Source organism: Berghia stephanieae, chromosome 5 (genome assembly GCF_034508935.2).
Source record: "Berghia stephanieae isolate SIO BIC M18660-M18661 chromosome 5, UCSD_Bste_1.3, whole genome shotgun sequence".
Lineage (NCBI taxonomy): Eukaryota > Metazoa > Mollusca > Gastropoda > Nudibranchia > Aeolidiidae > Berghia > Berghia stephanieae.
Window position 1 is genome coordinate 29126412 of NC_088364.1, and position 24773 is coordinate 29151184.

General features: G+C 34.3%; 1 protein-coding gene across 2 annotated transcripts in view; it reads right to left on the reverse strand.

Moving 5' to 3' along the window:
- LOC144972719 (organic solute transporter subunit alpha-like) overlaps nucleotides 1–24271 on the reverse strand; it is a 108563-nt gene extending 84292 nt beyond the window's left edge. Inside the window, exon 1 of one of the 2 annotated variants that reach the window (XM_078914273.1) lies at nucleotides 23460–24271. The gene's annotated coding sequence lies outside the window, so the exon portion shown is untranslated. Of the gene's footprint in view, nucleotides 1–13453; nucleotides 13731–23459 lie in introns of those variants that run through there. The other variant, XM_078914275.1, reaches the window with a different exon arrangement.
- Nucleotides 24272–24773: the final 502 nt, after the last annotated feature.

Sequence of the window (24773 nt, forward strand, 5' to 3'; positions counted from 1 at the left end):
TAAAAAAAAACCACTAACACAGAAAGCCCCCGGTCCCCAGTAGTTGGAATGCCATCAAAAGTAAAACAAAAAAACAAAATAAAAAACAAACTTTAATCTATCGTTCAACCGGCAAAAGTCTAGCCTATTCATAAAATTATTGACTCTCGTCCTTTCCTGATAAAAATATGTTCCAAGTTCGAAACAAACTTTAGATCTCTACGTACCCACCTGCTCACGACTGGAAAAGGAACGAGCCGAGGTACCTTTTGTTGTTGAAGGGGGGGGGGGGGGGGGGGGGGGGGGGAGGTGACAGAGAGAAAGGAAGGGGTGAAAGAATGAGAGAAGCGGGAATGGAGGGTAGGGAGATTTTTATAAAGCGAAAGTATCCCTCTCAATCCCTCGTCGCATCTTAGATAGTTGACAGTCTGCTGCTAAGGATCCGTTTGACATACTTAAGGGTCAATCGCAGCATACGGTCGGGTCATTTGCATCTAATTATCTGGGTCATGTTTTGGCGGCGTCATCAAATAGTTGGCTCTATATCCCATCCTCTTTATTAAAAAAAAATAATCAATGTCTGAGAACGATCTTTTTTCGACAATAAGTCTAAAAATTGCAATCAAAGTTTTTCTTTTTCTTTCAAAAGATTATCTCGATCAAATTAGCGATGTCTATGGCTTTTATATAGTCTTCTGATAGAGATCGGAGAACGAAATTGATTTATATCTCCAAAGTTTATAATTAGTCTGTATGAATTTTAATGAAGGATTATACCGTTTCTATGATGATACACAGTACGGATGAATGTCAGCATTGAAAAGTGGGATAAACATATAGATAGTATGCAGATGACGTCACTCAGGCCTTTGTTATTGTTTTTGCCATCCGCGTTTGTGAGTTGTTCTCACTAAACTGTATTAACCAGACTATAAAAGTTCATGGTTACACAGAGTTTTTGTGTTGGTCCGTTATACTTCCGGATGGCAATGTTGTGAACTCCTTGGCCAAGCGCATTCTATCTCTACCATAGACATTGATTATCGTCGTCACTTCACCGTTCTACATAAATGATAAATGAAAGGCTAGGCATTATACTGATTTAAATATTCAAAAAAAAAAATATTTTTAAAATCATTCAATGGGGATGATCTATAGATAGAATGAAGTTGACGTCACTCAGGTCTTTGTTATTGTTTTTTGCCATCCGCGTTTATGACTAATTCTCACTAAACTGTATTAACCAGACTATAAACGTTTACGGTTACACACAGTTTTGTGTGTTGGTCCGTTATTCTTCCAGATGTCAATGTAGTGAGCTTCTTATCCAAGCACACGCTATCTATTACCTTTCCATATTATTATGCTCGAAGGTGATAGGTCACATTGCAAAATATGCTCTAAAATAAGCTCTAAGTGACTCACATAGTGAAAAGTGTTCACGGCTTTTGGAAAAGGTAACATCCCACGATTGGTCATTTTGTTCAGCTTGACACATGGGTATGTTTACAACTTTCATAAAGATAGCAGCGTGTTTACATTTGTTAAGAAATATCCAATCTTTGGACAGCAACAAATCATATGATTGGTTTGACCTGGTTGGACCAAAACCTGAATATAGATGGCCCCCCATTAAAGTGAGCTTATATATAGCACAGTATCAAAAGCACTTTCAATGAGTCCCAATCTAACAACGACACTAAACATAGGACAAGACATGATGCCTGTCATTCAAATTTACAATCTTATTCGACAGAGACAACACTTTTACCGGTCAGGTTCACATGTTATACCTGAATATGCTGAGAGTTGACTACGGCACTACCACATTATTTCATTCATCTGTGGTGTTTCATTCATCCTGTTTTGTTGATAAAGGGTAAACCCGAAACGTTCATTTAATCTGTTCTTGTAATTAAATTGAAGCTTACAATCAATTTCACATTATTATTTATTTATCCGAGCTTCGAGCAGCAACATTCATATTACCATTTGATGTAGGGAATCTGACAGCCCTGATCTTATTAGTAGTTTAGTATCTCGGTGTATTTAATATCATCCCCAAGCACCAAAGCTCATTTTAGGATACGTAGAACAATCCTTCATCAATTTCTACTTTTTTTCTATTTCATCTTAAAATCAAATGTAGATCGGTCTTCAGACTTCAGGTTTCTGCACAAATAATAATAATAATAATAATAATAATAATAATAATAATAATAATAATAATAATAATAATAATAAAATAATAAATAATAATGAATAATAAAAGAAGAAGAAGAAGAAGAAGAAGAAGAAGAAGAAGAAGAAGAAGAAGAAGAAGAAGAAGAAGAAGAAGAAGAGAAGAAGAAGAAAGAAGAAGAAGAAGAAGAAGAAAAGAAGAAGAGAAGGAAGAGAGGAGAAGAGAAGGAGAAGGAGAGGAGGAGAGGGAGGAGAAGGAGAAGGAGAGGAGAGGAGAGGAGAAGGAGGAAGGAGGGAGGAGGAGGGAGGAGAGGAGGAGAAGGAGGAGGAGGAAGGGAAGGGGAAGGAGGAGAGGAAGGAGGAGGAGGAGGAGGAGGAGGAGGAGGAGGAGGAGGAGAGGGAGGAGGAGGAGGAGAAGGGAAGGGGAAGGGAAGGGAAGGGAAGGGAAGGAGAAGAGAAGAGAGAAGAAGAAGAAGAAGAGAGAAGAAGAAGAGAGAAGAAGAAGAAGAAGAAGAAGAAGAAGAAGAAGAAGAAGAGAAGAAGAAAGAAGAAGAAGAAGAAGAAGAAGAAGAAAGAAGAAGAAGAAAGAAGAGAAGAAGAAGAAGAAAGAAGAAGAGAAGAGAAGAAGAGAAGAGAAAGAAGAAGAAGAAGAAGAAGAAGGAAGAAAGAAGAAGAAGAAGAAGAGAAGAAGAAGAAGAAGAAGAAGAAGAAGAAGAAGAAGAAGAAGAAGAAAGAAGAAGAAGAAGAAGAAGAAGAAGAAGAGAAGAGAAGAAGAAGAAGAAGAAGAAGAAGAAGAAGAAGAAGAAGAAGAAGAAGAAGAAGAAGAAGAAGAAGAAGAAAGAAGAGAAGAAGAAGAAGAAGAAGAAGAAGAAGAAGAAGAAGAAGAAGAAGAAGAAGAAGAAGAAGAAGAAGAAGAAGAAGAAGAAGAAGAAGAAGAAAGAAGAAGAAGAAAGAAGAAGAAGAAGAAGAAGAAGAAGAAGAAGAAGAAGAAGAAGAAGAAGAAGAAAGAAAGAAGAAGAAGAAGAAGAAGAAGAAGAAGAAGAAGAAGAAGAAGAAGAAGAAGAAGAAGAAGAAGAAGAGAAGAAAGAAGAAGAAGAAGAAGAAGAAGAAGAAGAAGAAAGAAGAAAGAAGAAGAAGAAGAGAAGAAGAAGAAGAAGAAGAAGAAGAAGAAGAAGAAGAAGAAGAAGAAGAAGAAGAAGAAAGAAGAAGAAGAAGAAGAAGAAGAAGAAGAAGAAGAAGAAGAAGAAGAAGAAGAAGAAGAAGAAGAAGAGAAGAAGAAGAAGAAGAAGAAAGAAGAAGAAGAAGAAGAAGAAGAAGAAGAAGAAGAGAAGAAAGAGAAGAAGAAGAAGAAGAAGAAGAAGAAGAGAAGAAGAAGAAAAGAAGAAGAAGAAGAAGAAGAAGAAGAAGAAGAAGAAGAAGAAGAAGAAGAAGAAGAAGAAGAAAAGAAGAGAAGAAGAAGAAGAAGAAGAAGAAGAAGAAGAAGAAGAAGAAGAAGAAGAAGAAGAAGAAGAAGAAGAAGAAGAAGAAGAAGAAGAAAGAAGAAGAAGAAGAAGAAGAAGAAGAAAGAAGAAAGAAGAAGAAGAAAGAGAAGAAGAAGAAAAGAAGAAGAAAGAAGAAGAAGGAAAGAAGAAACGGGACTTGAACTAGTGTCCGAGTGTTACATCACAAAGCTATAATTTAGGTTTCCGTGCCGAAGAAGGTTTACCATTCTGTATAGATAGAATACGCTTGGCCAAGGAGTTCACAACATTGCCATCCGGAAGTATAACGGACCAACACACAAACTCTGTGTAACCATGAACGTTTATAGTCTGGTTAATACAGTTTAGTGAAAACAACTTACAAACGCGGATGGCAAAAACAATAACAAAGGCCTGAGTGACGTCATCTGCATACTATCTATAGAATTCAATGGAATTTTTTAATGTGTTTTTTTCAGAACACGGCAGTATTAACCAGTAGATTTTTGCCCAATCAAAACAATGAATTTGTGACACACCTTCAAACGTACTCGGACAAACATAGATAGTTGGTTGATTATAATAACGCGACTCTTTTATCATGGTTCTTGTTTTTATAGATAGAACAAAGATGACGTCACTCAGGCCTTTGTTATTGCTTTTTGCCATCCATGTTTGTGAGTAATTATCACTAAACTGTATTAACCAGACTATAAACGTAAAAGGTTACACGTAGTCTGTGTGTTGGTCCGTTATACTTCCGGATGGCAATGTTGTGAGCTTCTTAGCCAAACGCATACTATCTATACCGCCATTTGGGTGACCAGTTATCACATTATCTTCTCGATCATGAAATTGTGTAACTTTACACATAATTTTCTGTGTTGGTTCGTGGCCTTCGGTTGGTTCCATCGATAAAGCGGTAGAACAGTGAGTATTTTACATAACCACATACCATCGATAGTAAAATTTGTGTGGTTCGATATCTTTACAAATCACTGACGTTGTTTACATTATGACGACTGTCCGAGAGGCTTGGTTATGTTCCCTTCACTAGGTGTCTATTTATTGTGGTCTCACTTGTTCCTTTTGCCACAAACCTCACACTACCCTTCACTGTCAAAACACATTTTTATATATCGATAATTAAAATTAAAATAGTAGTCCTTTAGAGCCTCTAGACTCATGGAGCCGGAGTTTATCCCAGTTTTTATAGCGTGAAACGAAATATAGCAATTGCTTGCTACTCTTTTGATAGGAAGCTAGTGTATCGCATCTATCGATAATTGACTACAAATTGTCAAAAAATTTGGATACATCAATGGAGTCTTCGGTTTAGGGCTTTTTGACAAGTGGGGAGATGGTCCCAATAAACTCTGGTAGAGAAAATTAATTCACAAGAACGAATTTGACGTCACTCAGCTCTTTGTTATTGGTTTTAGACAGCCATTTTGATGATTAGTTCTTACTAGATTATATCATTCAGACTATAAACGTCTAATGTTACACATCGTTTTGTGTGTTCGTACGTTATATCCGGTTAGCGGATGTTGTGAGTATTTTAACCTTTGTTTTTAGACCACTAGATAGGTCATAAGTTCTCACTCTCGATCAGACAAAATACGTTTAAGGTTACCGTTGGTTTTGTGTGTTGGTAAGATTCAACTGGAGGGCAGAATCGGTGTATTCTACTTAAATGCATATCACCAATAGCAAGGAGAAAGAATATCATATGTATCTATGACTGATAACAGCAAAACTATATATAAACGTGAATGTATATATATATAATTTATAGCGTCATGGGGTCAATGATCTGGAGATAGCCCGCAGGGACTCACGTTTTTTCCTCAACTCTGAACGCGATTGGAAAGTTGGATGGAATGGAAGCTGGTGGTGGTGGTGGGTGTAGGCTGGGTGGTCCAATGTAGACATGGTTATTCAGTTTTCTTGGCACGCAAAAATCGATAATGCATAATAGAAACTCCGACAACGCTTTGATTATTTTGGGTTTAGACTAGATACTTTATAGTTTTGTGTAAATCACAGGCCAGACAATATGATATTGATTTTACCATTAGAGTATAAAATTGTATTTCTGATAATTTTCATCTGAAATGTTATCTATCCGAGACACGAACCTGGACCGATTGTCTTGCTAAACGAATGTGATAAACTAGGCTACTACATAAACACAAGTTGACATAGGCATTGGTGTGAAATAATAATGTTAGAACGAGTTGGGAACTAATATTCTGATTCCTCCCCCCCCCCCCCCCCCCCTTATATGTGATTGAGATGCTAGATATTAATAAAATCAGTAAAATAGAATTATACTAACTATACCATTGCTGTGCGTGGGCATCAGCAGTAGAGAGAGAGAGAGAGAGAGAGAGAGAGAGAGAGAGAGAGAGAGAGAGAGAGAGAGAGAGAGAGAGAGAGAGAGAGAGAGAGAGAGAGAGAGAGAGAGAGAGAGAGGCGATATTTAAAAAAAAAAACTTGCGCTTTTAAGTCGTGCAATGTTATTGTTTTTTACTCAGCTATTTTAACGATTGGTTCTTACTATATACAATCAATCAGACTATAAACGTTTAAGGTTACAGATAGTTTTGTGTATTGGTACATTATTTCCAGCTGGCAGGTGTTGTGAGTATTTTACCTATACACATAGCATCAATAAAGGTCCCTGACCAACAGCAACGTTTAACATAATATAGAACGAGACATCGCGCCTGTAAGACGATAGTACATTATTGTACAGACATCTCCGAGACTGGCCAGGTACTCATCACTGGGACCTATTACGGGTGTCATTCATACCTATAGACCACAAGGCCTTACTGTTTAGAATTAGTTTTTAAAATTAGACAAAATGTCATATTTCTTAATAGACTGATATAGTAAGGGTTAACCATTAGGGATTTCTTGATTTGTGACCTTTGGACTAAATACCATGTCATATCGGGTTCAATCAAACGCCAAAAAAATAAATTTAAAGTTTTCTCTCATGGCATCGGTCACGAAGGCATGATGGATGACGTTTGGCCATATTATGTTGTTTTCACAATGAATTGGTTTGTCATTCTACTTGTGCGCACCCGTTCAGATCAGCTGTTTATTATTTTTTTTTTTAATGAACCTGAATATACCATATTGCAAATTGTGTTGATAATTGTGTAAATAAGAAAATAAAAATGTTAGCATTTTAGCAGCTTTAGAATCTAAATTCATTGTTTTTTGATAAATTATCTATACACGCAAATCGAGATTTTTCTGACCCCCTTTGTCTACCCAGCAGTGAATGGATAGCGGGGTCTGTTAGGCCTGGCAGAAAGTACATTACGATAATAATAATAATAATAATAATAATAATAATAATAATAATAATAATAATAATAATAATAATAATAATAATAATAATAATATTAATATAGCGCCTTTCGTCGAAACCTCAAAGCGTTTTAAACTAGCGTCCAATCCAAAAGTAGCAAGCTATTGTCAGTTTCACGCTAAAGAAACCGGGATAAACTCATGGCTCATGATTAAAGTTGATAAATTGTACATACAGAATATTTGGCCAAAGTTCATGTAAAATTCGACTATGGATTCAGTTATAAGCATCTAGATCCAGTTCGCACTGGGTATGTTACCATACGGCTATGTGGTCTAGTGGTCGGTATGACACTAGCTTTCGGATCAGAAGGTCCTGGGTTCGACCCTCGCTCGGCGCATAGTTGAGTCCTCGTAAAAGGCTATTTACTCGCATTCTCCCACTGTACCCAGTTGTAAAATGAGTACCTGGCCGTCAACAGCGTTGTTTATGTCGAAATCATAAATTGTAATAGCGCTTAAAACAGCCGTCATGTCTCGTTGTACGTGTTACGTGTTGCTATTGGTCAGGGACCCATTGTAAAGCGCTTTGAGCACGTTTAGTGGCTATTGCTTTGTATAAAAGTTCGAGCTTTTAAAAACCATTTTGATGTTGTAGATCACATTTTATTTATTTCATCATGGCGTTGTAACCGTGGGGATCATGAATATTCAGTATTCACCTCTCCAAGCACGCACATTCAGCGAGTTAAAACAACACAAGGTACCGTACCTAAACATTGTCAAATGACAAAACGCCTATTAAAAATTAGGCTGGGATTTTATATATTATTTTACGACAACCGATGTCCCAGGTTTGAGAGTATTTTTGCCAAGATGAGGGTCATTTAAATCGATCGATATTTGAAGGACGAGTTTTTTTTGGCCAGATTTATAGAAACATGTTACTCCAGAGTACTGCAGTTTACTATTTAATTCACAAGCTAGATTATTGATTTTTTTAATTTTATTTTTAAAATCATAGTGATTTTATTGTTTCGGATGGCATCCATACATTGATGGTATTCAGTTAGGGAATACTGATAAAATATAAATGCGAAAAACTGCATTAAACTGGAAAAATGTCAGAATAAACAAGATGAGACAAGCTGATTTAAAAGTCAAAAAGATAATAATTAGAAAGAAAAAATAATAATAGAAGGTTAAGAAACAAAAGACACTATTTTTAATGAAGACATTTCTTCAAACTTCAAACTCAAATTCTTAAACCGGTTAACAGCCGAACTCTAGAAAGACACGAATTTAAAAAGTTGGCAAGGAAACTCGTCCTTCAAATATCGATCGATTTAAATGACCCTCATCTTGGCAAAAACTCTCAAACCTGAGACCTCGGGTCTTTCTCGAGAACGCCAATGTAATGGTTAATTACACTGATACATCAATTTGTTACCAGTAAGTTCACTCGGAATTGAATAGTTTTGAGACGACAATTTACCAATATCTGGTCTAAGACAAAAAATCTCTCATATCAGTCACCTGACGTCTTAGGACCGGCTATCTCCTCAGATCATTGTGTTACAATAATAATATGGTAAAGCATTGCTATCCGATCTTTCATAAATCAAATCTAAATTTCCAATGAAAATAATTCCCTCTATCGTATCGAGTATTTTTAACCAGGCTAATTGCTACCCATAATATGAGACGTCTGGAAGAGTAATTGTTATGATGATAGTATTGTTTGATTTGACATTTGATGTCTATTATTGGCATAGAATATGCGTGTCATGAAGATACCGCATCCATAGCGATATTATGTTATTAAAAGCAGAGAGTGATCGCGTTAATTAAAATAATCCTCGTTATAAAAATTTGTATCCACAATAAAGCAGAGAAGTTGTGACATCACACCTTCTACTATTCCGGTTAAAATTTTTGGAAGTGTGTATGTAACCAGTCCTTCGGAAGACTAGTAATGAATAGTTATATATTGAATCACAAGATGGCATAGCTATTTTAGTATCAGACGGGGTGTATAGGTAGATTCTTAAGATTACGGGATGTAAAAGAGCAAAAATGGATGGTCTTTATTGATGACCAGCGTATATTTAGACTAGAAAATAAAATGCCATCACTCTGAAACCAAATTACACAAGGTATGTCTCCAATCCTCTACAAGATTGGTTTTTAACTTCCATAAAGATTGGAACCACCAGTTTCTGACAATCCACTGTTGTTGTCTGTCAAAACCGCAAAACAATGTTTGCTTTTGGCCTTCAAAATATATGCAACACCATATCTTCTGACGTCAATGTAAAATAAAGAAGCATCGTTGTGCTTACATTCTGTTATGGAACTGACCAATTGCCGTTAAAAGATCTGTGTAGTTAATAATAAAAACGCATGAATAAAGAAATCTGACAACTCGAGCCTGGTATTTTTCTTGGTATCTATGCAATATAATATAATGTATCAGTCATAATAATTTGAAAAGTAATTGTAATCATAATTATATACTTACGAAGTAATGCTTTGCTTGATATGCAAGACTATTATTTCGTACAGCGATAAAATAACTTTTTGGGGGTTGAAAAAAAATTAATATTTCGTATTATATCGATGGATTAACTAATTAACTGTGGTACTCTGGAAGAAACGTATTTGAACATTGAGAGAAAACTCTCCCTTAAAATTCGATTTAACTGACTCTCATCTTGGCCAAACTCTCAAATCCGGGACCTCGCAAGATGAGGATAATTTGAATCGATCGATAATTGAGTTTTCTGACCAAAATTTCAAAACGCGTTTTTCCAGAGTATGACAATTAACTGGTAAAGATGATCATCATTTGTCAAAAAATTTACACAAAAAAACTTATAAAAATATTGTGAGTTTGTGTGGCAAATACCCACGATTTTTTCTTTTGAAGAAAATATATCCTTTGCAATATTCTAGACTTTAGGCGAAAGGCAACGGACAATATTGACTTATATTAGGATAGCAACTTTTAAACATTTTGGCCAGGATTATTTTCTTTAAATTTGACGATCCTCATATTTTCGAAAGACTTTTATAACGAGACTTCTAAAATCTCAGATTTAATTTTCAGGTTGGAGTTATCGTAGTTTATCAAAGTGTACGTATTAAAAACTATTCGACCAAAATGAATAACGAGGTATTTTGTTTGCGTTTAGCCAAATTTTTGAATAGCAAATGTAATTCTCCCGTTTCCCCTTCAACGCCCTACGCACTTACATGTTCATGCATATTTCATTTCTTGCTACATCATCTTCATTTCTTGGAGAAGCCTCAATGTGAATAAATGAAGGCTCCTGCTTGACGTCATTTTTTGGTCAGTATCAGGCCATAACTTTACGAAGGCCACGATTATATCCTCCCAACTATTGATTATTTGGAAGAGTTTTTGCATAGGGTAAAGTTTGCACATTTTAACTAGATCTTTAATTTACAACAGTGCCTGCTCCCTAATTTCTCACTTTGATATTTTCAAAAATATAAATGGAGCTATCTTCTCTAATGTCTCCGTCCTCATCTTCTGGTGTTCAATGTTTGAGTTTTGTGATGCGAGCGAGAGTTCATAGCGGAAACACGTACCCTTGTGAAGAATTCAGGCATTATATCGTAGCCATCGTTATGTTATAGCCTGATACTGAAATCCAAAAAGACTGGTAGTTTGACGTCATTATTTGTTTTTGCACCGCTATGAGTTGTCGTTAGTAAGCTCATGGAAACAAGTTATTTCATTTGTTGAACTATCGAATACAACTCACGATTTGTTTTCTTTTGTTGCAAAAGACTGGCATTTTGACGTCATTTTTTGGTCAGTATCAGGCCATAACTTTACGAAGGCCACGATTATATCCTCCCAACTACTGGGTAACCTCGGTGGTACAATGGTAGCAAGTCTGACCCGTAATCAGGTCTGAGGTTCGATCCCCATGGTGATTATTTTCCTTTGTTTCTTTTTTTTTGTTTGTCTGTATATTTCATAATCACTTTCGAACACATTTTATCCCCTGCACCCAAACCCTCGATACGAATCAATATCAATCAAGCATGCAATCCATGTGTAACATGTGTATAGGGAATGAGATTAGCGGAAGAGTAGCGTCCTTTGATTGGACGTCACCCATAGTCTGTGACGTCACCGGCGGAAAAGTTATTAGAGAAAGAACGTCATGTTGGTTGTGCGCATGCGTCTCTCGTCCTCAAGTGTAACATTATTATCATTTTGAACAATAATTCAAATGGAAGGAGCGGCTAGTGCTTTGCTCGTTGAGCCGAATGTGTGTACTCTTCGTAAATTTATTAACCCTCAGTGAAAAGAAGATTTGAATATATCTGTGAAGCACTTGGAATAAAGTAGACAAAGTAAAATATAAATGTAGTAATTTCAGAATGTGATTCGCTCCGTTTTCTTGTCACAGCAATTAGTAAGAATATTTATTTCTTTTTGAAAAGAGAGAATATTCACTTTGATACGCAAACATTATCTTTTCCTACCATACCAACCGGTTTTAAAGCTCATGTCTGATTTAAATTATTTTCATTGTAATATTTCAAATAAAATACAGAATTGAAGAAAAATTGACGAAAAATAAAGAAAAAACTGAATAGGGAATTCTATCAAGGCAAACGTCCTTTCTATTAACAATTGATATACTGTCTTACAGTGGGGATGATCTATATTAACTTTCCATGTGCTCCAGGTCATTGGACACATTTTAAAATGTGCTCAAAGTTATCGACATAGTGAAAAATGTTCCAAGCTTTTGACATATCTAACATCACGATTAGTCATTTTTTTCATCTTGACATATGGGCATATTTACAACTTTCATAAACAAAGCAGCGTGTTTACATTTTAAAAAGAGATATCCAATTTTTGGACAGCAATAAATCATGTGATTTGATGACTCGGTAGAACGAAAAACAGAATATAGATATCTCCAATTGATTCGGATGACTGACATGAACGAAGGTTAGCTATGTATGAGTAACATTGTAAGTCATTTACGCATAATAGTGAATAGCTAATTAATTTTGATCTTTATCAGTGTGATATCTACTTGCTACTGGACTGTTGTAAAATTATAATAGATTTGTTTTATATTGTAAGGTGATACATGTATTTCTGCATGACCTAGTTTAAAAAATGATACATTCCAACACAATCCACTAGGTCATAATATGGGCAGTACACATTTCAATCAATAATTGTTTTATCATCATTATCATCATCATCATCATCATCATCATCATCATCATCATCATCATCATCATCATCATCATCATCATCAGCATATCATCATTATCATCATCATCATTGTCATCGTCGTCGTTATAATTATATTACTTATAATTATAAAAATAACAATAACCTTTAATGATGATGATGATAATAATAATAATAATAATAATAATAATAATAATAATAATAATATATAATAATAATAATAATAATAATAATAATAATAATAATAATATATAATTATTAATAATATATATTATTATTATTATTATCATTATTACATTATTAACATTATTATTGTCATTAATATCGTCATCATCATCATCCTCATCATCATCATCATCGTCATCATCCTCATAATCATCATCATGTTCATCATCGTTTTATACGTCAATCACAACAGTCTTATTTTTTTTTGTTTGTTTACAAATGTAGAACCGACAATATTTGCGGAGAAATAAAGGCTATTACTATTTTATACTACTGTAGTGTGGAAATAAACATAGATCGAGAAGAATCTTTTTTGAGTCCGACGGTAATAAAAATACCCTTAATTTAAGAAAGGTTGTCAAGTTACTTGTATATCTGTAAAAAAAATAGTTTTATCATTTTTAGATTTGCCGGTAATTCTGAGATCGATGATAAAAATTTAACATTGGCTTTACGGAACAATGTTGACAACCAACCCTACTTTTTCCTTTAACAAGAATAGATAGATTATTATTACTTGAGAGTATCAAGAGAAGTTGAAAATTACGTCATCATTTTTTGTTGCGAATGAGATTATTTTTACTTGATAGTATAAACAACAGAGATTTGAAGTTACGTCATATTTTGTTGTTGTTGCGGATGTGCTAGAATTGTGTAGAATCAATTATACTCGGGTGTGCAATGTAAGCTAATGGTCGATTTTGGACTGATTATTACGACCTTTTTAGATATTCTTCGTATTAATTTGTGTCAACGGGTGATAGAATTAGGATGACATTTAAGAAAAAAAGGTTTGCCAGTTACTCGTTTATCAATCTTTATAAAATAATTTATGATTTTTAAATTTGCCAATAATTCAGTGCTCGATGATAAAAATTTAACATTTTCAGCACGGAAAAATGTTGGTCCCTAACCCTATTTTCTAAAATAATAGATTTAAACATGCGCACACCCCCCCACCCCCCACAAACAAAAACTCAAATACGTACATGATAGTTTTTACATCTACATTAAGTCAAACCTTTTCAAGATGAAATCAATCCAAATATCCAACTGAAAGTCACCAACATCACTCAAAAGTTAAATATTCTGATCCAAGAAAAAAAAAGAACGTGATGATGACTAATTCTTTACAATTAGTAGTTATAAAACTAACAACGCACACACAACGTATAGGTAAATATATACCAGTTTAATAACAGGACGTAAAATCAACATTGCGGTGATGAAGTAAAAGTTTTTCTTTTTTGTAATTGATTTTTTTTTCATTACAAGATCGTCAACGACGCCTCAACAACTAGGATAACCAGATTCACACATTTAAATATACACAAGTGATACATACACATATGAGGTAAATCTGTAACCTTCGAGCACGAGATTCAAGTAAGTTTAAAATGTTTTCAAAACATGTAACACGCGTGTATTACTGTACTCTGAAAGAAATAAAAATCACTTTTAAAAATTTGGCCAGAAAAATTGTCCTTCAAATGGCAATTGGTTAAAATAACCTTTATCGTGTCAAAACTCTCAAACCGAATATTTCCATGAAGTCTCAGGTTTGAGAGTTTTTGACAAGATTAGGGTAATTTGTTATTGTTGTTTATTCATTTTTTAAAGTTCAATATTTATTTTTGTCTAATACTTTTATAGTCCACACTGTCAGTCATGCAGGTAGTTACTATATTATCAATAATGTATGAATGGCAATGCATTTATTTCTCATTTACACATAATAATAATCTTTTATAGAGGTTACTAAAGGCGGAACAGATGGTACTATACCGTCCGCTGACTTGTTAATTTTAGCAAGAAAGGCTTTACTTTAAGTATCGATCTATTCAAAAGGCTCCAAGCACGTGAAAAAGACTAAAACCTAACACTTCTTAAAAGTTCCATGTTCAAGATTATTTGACTTATCCCAGGAGGTGGGGAAGGGGGGGGGGGGGGGGGGGGAGGAGGAGGGGGGGGGGGGGGGAGGATCTAAATCGATTGATCTCTGGAGGAAAAATTATCTGGCCGAAATGAAAATGATGTGTTCTGTCAGATTACGGCCGTGTTTATTAAATATTACCAAGGACACACATACCAAGGATATATATATATATATATATATATATATATATATATATATATATATATATATATATATTATATGTGTGTGTGTGTGTGTGTGTATGCATTTTCTAAGGTACTATGAGAAGATATCTTTAAATGTTATAATATTCATATTTTCAAGTCTTCCATCCTGGAAGTATAGTATTGTAATGAACAATGTTATGTCCAAAGTAGAAATGTACTTAGAACGAATTTTAAATTATGTGAAAAGTATACCTCCGGGCAGTGTTGTAACGATTAATTTAAGTACTTCTGAATGTGTCAATCTCACGGGTCGGTAGACTGAAACGTAGCAACACATGTTATAAAAGAAATTAACACAGTAGTGTATGAGACAGGTACGTATATGAAATAGAATCTGGCGAAAAAAAAACATACCTGGATAAAATAAGAAAGACCAATATAAGACAGGTTAAAGATCTCTCTCTCTCTCTCTCTCTCTCTCTCTCTCTCTCTCCCTCCCTCCCTCCCTCTCTCTCTCTCTCTCCCTCTCTCTCTCTCTCTCTCTCTCTTTCTCTCTCTCTCTCTCTCTCTCTTTACTTCGCTCTCTTTCTCTTTCTCTTTCTCCGCCTCCTTTCTATTCATACAAATTACTTCGATTAACTTTTAACTAATAACACCGAAGCCTGTTTCTTCCTTATTTCTGAAGACAATAACTAACGTATAATTATAAACGTTCGATATCACGACCACCACTCAACAATATAATTGTATGTTGATTGCGAATCCAAAAGACTAACGTTAGATCCTGGCAAAATAAATGTCATTTATTACTCTCAAGACTGTATTTTCAAGGCCAGTCACTTTTGTAAAGTTTCCACTTTTTATATGGCTTTGACAAAGAAATATTCCTTGCGCTATTAGAAAAAAATCTGCAAATGACCAAAATGATGCAATTTATACAAGAAGATAACCATCATTCCAATCAGGATGGAAAAGAATATATTGAATTAAATTATAACTATGAGAGTATAGTTTAAAATATTTTGAATCATCAGGCCAGTCTCAACCCACTTAGCTCATTCATGCGTGTTGTTATGACACGCATGGCGAGGTTTGAACTCATCACATCCTTGAGGATGGGAAATTTGTTTTTATTTTCTCTTTAAATAAATATTTCTCTCGTTAATAACTCAGTGTCACACCTGAGGGTCTAAAAATTGTTTTTTTTTTTTCAAAATTGTTTGCAATGCTTTTTTCTTAAATTTGGTCGTGATTAGGGGTAAGACTAATTAAGCTTAAAGTAAAGGAATATTTCGCAAAGTGATTTAGATATTTCACAAAAATTATGTCTTACTGATTGACACAGTGATGATTGAAGCGGTAATTTCCTTCCCATGCAAAAAAAAAAAATCAACACACTCATCAATATCATCATCATCTCCCTCCTCCACCTCTTCCTCCTCATCCTGCTCCTCATCCTCTTCCTCCTCATCCTCTTCCTCCTCCTCATCATCATCATCATTATCATTCTCATCATCATCATCACCATCATCATCATCATCATCACCAACACCACCACCACCACCACCACCATTGTAATTTTTGGATGGAGACCTCTTGAGACTTTGATCACTTCCTACATCCAGGAACCTTCCTTTGTACAAAATAGTTCTCTCTCCCCTTCTTTTCATTGTTGATTTTATCACCATCCAATCCTTCAAGTGACTTGACACCTAATCAGCTCTGCTTTGAACGTAAAATCAATTCAACAGCCATAGAAGATGAACCCATGGTTGGCAAGCCATTCTCCTATAAATCAAAAACGTTTTCCTTCGTATTCCAATAAACCTACTGGATGGTTTTTACGCCCTGATGAGTTTTCTAGTGCTCTTTTAACCAGCTAACGCCGTAATCTGGATAAAGCAACAACTCGTGTTTAAACATTTGGCCTTCAAATATCGATCGATTTAAATGACTCTCATCAAGGCAAACATTCTCAAATGTGAGACTTCTACATAAACAACATATAATACTACTACTACTACTACTACTACTACTACTACTACTACTACTACTACTACTACTACTATTACGACGACGACTACTACTACTACTACTACTACTACTACTACTACTACTACTACTACTACTACTACTACTACTACTACTACTACTACTACTACTACTACTACTACTACTACTACTACTACTACTACTACTACTACTACTACTACTACTACTACTACTACTACTTCAACAAATACAATATTTTTTCGTGAGGATTAGAAGACAAAAGTCACTCTTTTCACTGAAGGCAGATATTTTAACCCTAATGTCATAAGTTTAGCTTATAATCCAAATTTTTCACATCAGGCTTACACTGACATATAACCGTTTTGCGACGATGGGGTCACATGTTTATCCCTATAATAGATGCCCCTCCATTCTGTAAGAACAGCCTCATTCTTTACTTAATTGTCAACCTATGCCAGGGCATCATTATTAATTTTAAAAATCGATGTTAGACATATCACTGTAACCTTATCAGATATTATAACATGATGTATCGAATTCTACAGTTTATAGAATAATAAGAAGGGTCACAACACTGTTATGAAAATCCTGTTCTGCAGACAATTCTGTCGTATTCTGACAAAACACATTAAAAAAAATTACCCAGAAAACTCAACATTCAAACCTGGAACTTCCCTGGGGCTTCATTTAGGTCCCAGGTTTGAGAGTTTTTGACAAGATGCTTGTTATTTTGATCGATTGGTTTCTGATGGACGAGTTTTCTGGTCAACTTGTTTTTTAATCTGTTTTTTTTTTCCTATCAGAGGTACGTTAGACATTGCAATAAATGAAATCACTCTCTCGCAATCAATAACTTTAATAACCTGAAACACGGACCAATACAATTCTTGATAATTGCCGTATTTTCCTTTTAAATTTTTGGCATAATCAGTTAGGCTTATTATTTGAAAAAAGAAAATTGAATCTTTCAATCTGAACATAAAAGAGAGAAAGTATAGACTAAATGCCATCCCCCTCCCCCCAAAAAAAAACAACAAACAAACAAACAAAAAAACAAACAAAACAAAACAAAAACAAAATAAACAAACAAACAAATGAAAAATTTTAAAACAAAAAAATCAGAACAAATAGGAAAAAAAGAAGAAAACCAACAAAACAAACAAAATCAAAAAATAAACAAAAGAAAAAAAACAAAAAACAAAACAATCCGATCCAGGAAATTATAGGAAATTTTCAATTACCAATAAATTTTATGATCGACATTTGCCTTTATCTATTTTGTCTAAATGAAATACTCTATAGAAGTCCAACATCTATCTAAACAACCAAATCAATAATATATCTTATCTAAAATGTATGAAGACAATTAATTAATCTGATGGTGCTATATTCTACCATTAACCACTTAACTGCCGTTCTCTGGAATGACAAGTATTTAAACATTTGGCCAGATAACTCGTCCTTCAAATATCAATAGATTTAAATGACACCCCCCCCCCCCCAAAAAAAAAAAAATTAAAAAAAAATTAAAACTTGAGACCTCGCGATGTTTAGTTATGAATATTTATGGTGCTTTGGGTATAAAAACATTTTAAAAATAGAAAATTCATTAAATTATTTTCATTGTTAGTTGAATAAAACAGAGAGTAGGAAGTCTATTCGTACGTTACTAGATAGAGTTTCTTGACAACATCAATCTTGAAGGCACTGATTGAAGCAAAATGTTTTGGTTTCCAATTTAAATTTGTTCCAACGACTAATTGCTCTAACAAAGATAGTGTCTACTTATGCTTTTTTTAGGTAACGAAATCAAAATCCTAATGGTCAAGAACGGAGCTCTTACTTAATTCCAGTGACCCAGAATTGTGCTTTATTTGGTTTTTGCAATCGTCATTCTTGACTAATTTGCATGTCACGCAATGGCAGTGTCGCTGGAAGTTTGTTAAAGGCCAACCCCATTGTTGTTGAAAGACAGTAATCCGGTTAACTGCCGTTCTTTGAACTTTGGAAAAACCTGTATTTACAAGCTAGGCCAGAAAACTGGTTCTTCAAATATCGAACGATTCAAATTTGAAACACGAGTTTTCTGGCCAAATATTTAGCTCTAATGCACGGTTTTCTAGAGTACGCAATTTTCTGGTTAACGGCAAAGGTGTTTAGGATAAAAGAGACTACAATCCAGAGAACCAGCTAGAAACTCTTTAGGATGTCCTTTGCTATGGCCTTGCAGACCAATCGCCACACACAAAACGTTCTATCATTTTGATAAATGTTTTAAAGAATTAATACCGATGTATGTATCTCTTGGCAAACTAGAGAGTAGGCAATGATAGGTATGGGAACAAAATCCGGAAAAAGGTATAGATGAAACAGTGCAAGACAAAACCAAAAAAAAAAAAAAGAAAAAGAAAAGAAACAAAATTTGGGATTATTTTTTAAAATTTTCTTTTTCTTAATGCTTTGTCTACCGTGGATTCATACATGGATACCTTTCCTAATATTCTACCAATAGTCAAAAAAATCTTAAACGTATTTATATTGGAAGTCTGAACAAAATGAAGAAAAAATGTTTTGTCACTCAACGGCGGTAAAGTCTCCACACAGGGGCATGAGTAATGGCATGCCAATCATCGATTCCAAATTACATAAGGCTATGTGCATAGTAAATGTGAACCAAGAGCCAATTCCAACAATGAATGTATTCGGGTCATGGCAATGCCCAACACCTCTCCCCTCCCCTTCCCCATTTACCCGATCCAAAAACTCTTAGTAGAGAGACAACACACAAGAGGATAACCTATTGTCTCCTGTAGATGTAAAATCCTTTTAGAGACCCAAGTAAACCAAAAGATATTGGGTAAGAGTAACGTTAAGAGTAAAATGCGGCTATGTGGTCTAGTGGTAGACTGCAAGGTCCAAGGTTCGAGACACGCTCTGAGCAGTGCAAAGTTGAGTTCTATGAAAATGCTATTTACTCGCATTCTCTCACCATACTCAAAATGTAAAATGAGTACCTGGCCGTTAACAGAGTTGTCTCTGTCGAAAATAATCTGCTATACATATCGCCTAACAAGAGCCATTTCTGGTCCTTCATGTTAAGTGTTGCTGTTGGCTAGGGGGGTCATTGTAAAGTGCTTTGAGCACGTTTAGTAGATACTGCGCTGTATAAATGCTCTATTCTTTTCCTTTAAAATTAACTCACACTCATGGGCATCAGTTAGAGTATTGAATATTCGATCGATGTTTGAAGGACGAGATTTCTGGCCAATTTTTTAAATATGGGTTTTTCCAGAGTGCGGCAGAGATAATGTAAGGGCATTTTCACACAAATTAAATCAAACATTTTGGTAATGTACTAGATATCTAATCCATGTTCACCTTAAAATCTACAAAGATGTGATGATATTCTAGAAACGAGATAAAATTATTCATTTAAAAAGTTCTCAAAATGTGCTTAATTGATTAGCTATATCAATTTCGCTGACATAAAGAAACGGCTTTATTTTTTAGTTCTAGCTATCTACATCATAATGGAAGGTATTTTGACCAATTAAATGTCGTGCTTTGGAAAAACTCGTATTTAAAAATTTGGTCAGAAAACTCGTCCTTAAAATATCGATCATTTAAGTCGCCATCATTTGTCAAAAACTCTCAAACCAGGGACTTCGAGATGGAGCCAGATTTCTGTTCATATAGAACAATTTGCATGTAAGACGTCGACTGAGTCGAATACATAATTATATTTTGTCACCTGTGTGGGTTTCTTTTCCATGTCCGTATGACTGAAGCCATAATCCAAATGTGCTTAAATGAGTCAATAAAATTTATATTAAAATAAAAGGAGAAAAACGACTCTTATGAAAGATTCAAAAGAAAGTAAACGACGTTTCGGCCTTTGGCCTTCTTCAGTTAAACAAAGAAAGGAAATAGGTTATATTACATTTGGATTATGGTTAAAGCATTTTCGGAAAAAAATCTCTATGTATATGTGTGTGTGTTTACCTATAATGTTTTAACACTATTGCAATTGAAATAAAACCTATTTCCTTGTCTTGTTTACCTGAAGAAGGTTAAAGGCCAAAACGTCATTTGCTTTGTATTGTCTCTTTTATAAGAGTAATTTTTACTCCCTTTTTAAAACTGAACCCATACTGTACGTACAATCAAGTAACACATAAAGACACAGAAAGGTTTTCCAAAATGATAAGTTAGATATGGAACAAAATCTCTATTTCATTCAATACAGATGACATTGAAAGTGCATATCTTTCGACTAGTACATGGAAACAGACACACACACACATACACACACACACACACACATACACACATAGAGAGGAGAGAGAGACAAAACCCAGAGTGAGAAAAGACCGAAAGAAGAAGAAGAAGAAGAAGAAGAAGAAGAAGAAGAAGAAGAAGAAGAAGAAGAAAAACAACAAGAAGAAAAATAATAACAATAATAATAATAATAATAATAATAATAATAATAATAATAATAATAATAATAATAATATAATAATAATAATAATAAATAATAATAATAATAATAATAATAATAATAATAATAATAATAATAATAATAATAAGAAGAAGAAGAAGAAGAAGAAGAAGAAAGAAAGAAAGAAAGAAAGAAAGAAAGAAAGAAAGAAAGAAAGAAAGAAAGAGAATAAAAAAGAAAGAAAAACACCTCATTGACTCCGTTAAAAACATACTATAAAAAAACACGAAAGATAAGGAAACATAACAAAACAAAATATTATTCTCTTTATAATAATGATATTAATAAAGATAAAAATAATCCTTCATCTGAGGTAATCTTCTAAGCCACACCTCCCTCGGGCTTTAAATTACACAGGGATGTTGGGAATCGATATGAGAGCAGGTTTGTCGCTTTATATATTAGAAATTGTAAGCCAGTTCTGTCGTCCTCTTGAAAAACACATATTTAGAAATTTGGTCAGAAAACTCGTCCTTCAAATGTCGATCGATTTAAATGCTTTAAAGCAAATACTTTCAAACCTGGGACTTCGCAATTTTGACCCTCATCTTGGCAAAAACTCTCAAACCTGGGTCTTCGGGAAGCTAAATGTTTAAATACGCTTTTTTTTTTTAAAAGATACGACAGTTACCTGCTTAAACTTAATTTTTGCATGCCATTCAACGTTCCGGTATGAAAATATTCTACAACATAAATAAACACCCAATTTCGATATGGTCTATGACTTGGTTTGCCCAACACCCGCAAAGCTAAAATAGCATAAAGATTTTTCCATGTTAATTCTGATTTATTTTTTATATATAGAGTAGTAGAAGGATGAGAACGCCATATTTTCATGTTAATTGAAATCAATAAGTATGTTTTCGTTAATCATAATATTCAGACAGATACAAATAAAAATAATACTATATTTTCCATTATTACCTGGATGAGGCAGGTAGGAAGCTAATTTCAATAATAATTATTTGAATTCGTCTTCGGCATTTTCGTCTTCTTACTAGGATGTCTTGTGAGTTTTACTTATTTAACGATCTATTATGCTACATAGCATGGGTTTATCAAGCCAAAAAAGATAACTGGATGGTGATATCAATACATTGCAGAGACCATTGAATTGATCAGAATTATCAAGATGAGCTTTGAGCCTTTTTTGCGCAAAATCATCTAATATTTCATTATTTCATTTCCATTTCATAACAGTACCAATCGCCTGTTTGACGTCCTATTTGTACTAATACTCTTATGATATCCATCACTGCCTATAGCCAGGTACTCATTCACGCTTGAGTTGAATGTGGTCGATGACGCGGTTGGACGGACAACTGAGTATAGATCGATCACATTAATCATTTTCCTATGACTAATTCCCTGAACTGTCACCTTTGCACTGCATTTATGTAAACCGGCCAAAAACAGTTTTTTTACAAGAAAACATTTACTGCATGCGCGAATCAATAACGTATCGATATATAAACTAAAGCATATATCGTTAAAATGAAAAGTTTATGCGGTATTTTTTATTGTATTGTTAAACTAGATATGCATAATGATATACTTTTGATGATAATGACACGATTTCTTCTTGGCCAGGTAAAAGTGGTCGTCACATTTAGCATCTTCAGATTTTCCTTTCACCCAAACGTTTTTTTTTAATAGACAGAATGCAAGAAACAAACACACACACACACACACACACATACACCCACCCACCCACCCACCCACACACACACACACACACACACACACACACACACATTAAAAAAATGAATCGTCACATCTTATAATGACAAATGACTAAACCCTAATTACATCCTTTTCTATCATTGTTGACTATTTCTGGGTTTTCGAGACGGGGATATGCACTTAGTAACAATGGAAATAATGATAATGCCGCTGCTGAAAATATAACAATGATAATAATAATTATTATGCCCATGTGCTATAATAATAATAATAATAATAATAATAATAATAATAATAATAATAATAATATAATAATAATAATAATAATAATGATATAATAATAATAATAATAATAATAATAATAATAATAATAATAATAATAATAATGATAATAATAATAATAATAATAATTATAATGATGATGATGATGATGATGATGATTATGATGATGATGATGATGATGATGATGATGATGATAATAAAATAATAATGATAATAATAAAAATAATGATAATGATGATAATAATAATCATATTAATAATAATAATAATAATAATAATAATAATAATAATAATAATAATAATAATAATAATAATAATAATAATAATAATAATAATAATTCTATAAAAAAAAGAATAACGTTCTCATTTAATAAAGTTTAGAGTAGAAGAATGGTAATCTGCATTTAAAAAGCCCACCTTATCTTATACAATAACCAATACACGACGACAGATATGTTTGGTCTACTTACATGATATAGTAGTTTGCCGAGAGGAAGTGAAATGTGTGGATTACTCAACCGAGGAATGTTGCCACCTGCCTCTCACGTATAAGACGGTAATTGTTATTGTCGGCACGACCTTTCCGTGCCTGTGTTTATAAGGAAACAAACACTGTTGTAAGGGTATGTAGGCTACTCACACTTCTCACTAAGAAAACAAAGGGTCCATCTGTGTTTTAGGTTTATTTATTTAGTTGTTTTTTTTTTTTTTTTTTTTTTTTATTTTATCTGCAAACGTCCCGTTTATTTTCCCAGCATACAAGAATAATAACAATCATACATCTTCCTGTTACGGTACCAGAAAAGTAGATTGGAACGTTAAATAAGAACGATAATAATTGTTCAATTATGCCACAAGTCTGAAATGTAAATGGACTCTAACTACCCTGTCGGAATAGAATTATTGAGAGTCTAAGCCAAATATTCTAAACACAATAATAGAACAGGTAGAACAGCTATTCGCCTCAGTGCCGAAATCAAACGGTCAGTCACCACTCTGACGATTTTTTCTTTTCAGTTTTCTAGAATTTGCAACGCTGCTCCATCTAAGCCTAGAGTTCTGTTCATTTTTGACCATTGGCATGCATCCATGATCTATCCATTCATCCATCCATCCATCTATCCAATGAGGTTGAGAGGGGGTACATAAAGAGAACTAAGCACGGAACAGCCGCCGAAGCAACAAAGAATGGTGGTGGTGGCGAAAGTGGCGGTGGTTTAGAGGAAAAGCTAGGTGGCTATAGGCAGATTCTGGCACTGGTTAGTCTGGAGATTCTCGAGACGAAACGGTTAGCCAGAGTAGCGGATCGATGGTTGACACCGCACTACGCTGGTGGAGGGATATTGTATGAAGCCAGTATGTAGCGAATAATGGCTGAATGTCTTTTATGTGTAGGAGTGTCTGCGTTCGTGTGTGTTTTTGTGTGTGTTTGTGTGCGTGCGTGCGCGTGCGTATGTATTTGAGTGTGTATGTGTGTGTGTGTGTGTGCGCGTCCTGGAGCGCGTGCGCGATTGTGAGTGTCTGTATGTATATGTGTATACATGACTGTTTCTGTGCTTCGCGGTTATATTAATTTGTGAGTGTGGATGTATGTGTGACTATATGTTTATGTGTGTGTTTGTGCCCGTGTGTGTGTGTGTGTGTGGGGGGGGGGGGGGAATGTTTGGGGAGAATCAAGAAATGGTGACATAGCAGAGGAAACTGGGGTGACAGATGGGTTGATGTTTTATGATCTTTGCCTGTGTATTTGTGTGCTAACATATAAATAAGAAAGGGAGGAAATA